The following is a 1,117-nucleotide window of genomic DNA, read 5'->3' as shown; positions in this document are numbered from 1 at the left end:
GTGTCCTCTCTTATTTCTTGGAGTAAAACTTTATAGTTTTCTTTGTATAGGTCCTTCCCATCTTTAGTCAAGTTGACTCCAAGATATTTGAGTTTGTGTGCATAAATGTGAATAGGATTGCCTTCTTGATGGCCATCTCTTCCCTATCATTATTGGTGTATAAAAAGGCCATTAATTTCTGTGTGTTAATTTTGTAGCCTGCCACCTTGCTATATGAGTCTAGAAGCTTTTTGTAGGGTATTTAGGGTTTTCTAAGTAGAGTATCATGTCATCTGCAAACAGTGAGAGCTGGACTTCTTCCTTTCCTATCTGGATTCCCTTGATATCTTTTTCTTGCCTGATCGCTATAGCAAGTACTTCCAGTACTATGTTGAAGAGGAGTGGTGGGAGCAGACAACCTTGTCTTGTACCAAAATTTAGAGAAAAATATGAAATGCTTCACAAATTTGTGTGTCATCCTTGCGCAGAAGCCATGCCAATCTTCTCTGTATCGTTCCAATTTGTAGTATATGTGCTGCCGAAGCGAGCAATGAACTTTTTTCTTATTGTTTCTGTGGGATATAATTTTTTAATCCTCTTATCAATGATGTTTCTTAGGTCAAAAGACTTCTCAGTAACTAAAATTCAGCTGCATTTTTTTAATGTCCACTCTTTTATGGTAGAGAAAGAGAGGAAGAATTCTGTGTGTTGCACTTACCTTACCTATGGCTACTGATCTTACCAGAATAGCCTGGGAATATTTAGATTATTTTTTAAAAAGTTAAAATATTTACTTTATTTAAGTTATTTATTGTAATTTAGGTAGCATAATACCAATATTGATAATACTTATCATTATGATAAATAAGTTACTTTTAGTCACCTTTGAATTTCCTCCAGTCCTCTTATTCCATTCCATAGTAATCTAAGTTCTGCAATCAGAGGAAAAGATTAATTATCATGTAATATTGTCACATATGTTTTATTTCTATATATGCAAAAGATGAGTGAAATAATTCATTATTTGCCTGTATCTCCCTCATTTACTTCAGTTTATATGAGGTCCATCGGTTACAATAAATTGAAATATGTAATCTTTACTTATAATTGTTTAAATTATAAATCTATATAATAATAT

General features: G+C 32.4%; 1 non-coding gene across 1 annotated transcript; it reads right to left on the bottom strand.

Moving 5' to 3' along the window:
- Positions 1–422: 422 nt before the first annotated feature.
- LOC125997701 (U6 spliceosomal RNA) lies at positions 423–530 on the bottom strand. The gene has a single exon (XR_007491737.1). It is a non-coding gene; the product is annotated as a U6 spliceosomal RNA (small nuclear RNA).
- Between the last annotated feature and the right edge of the window lie 587 nt (positions 531–1,117).

Source organism: Suncus etruscus, chromosome 19 (genome assembly GCF_024139225.1).
Source record: "Suncus etruscus isolate mSunEtr1 chromosome 19, mSunEtr1.pri.cur, whole genome shotgun sequence".
In the NCBI taxonomy this organism is placed as follows: domain Eukaryota; kingdom Metazoa; phylum Chordata; class Mammalia; order Eulipotyphla; family Soricidae; genus Suncus; species Suncus etruscus.
Note: the sequence above shows the minus strand (reverse complement) of the source record. Positions and strands in the feature narration are given on the sequence as shown.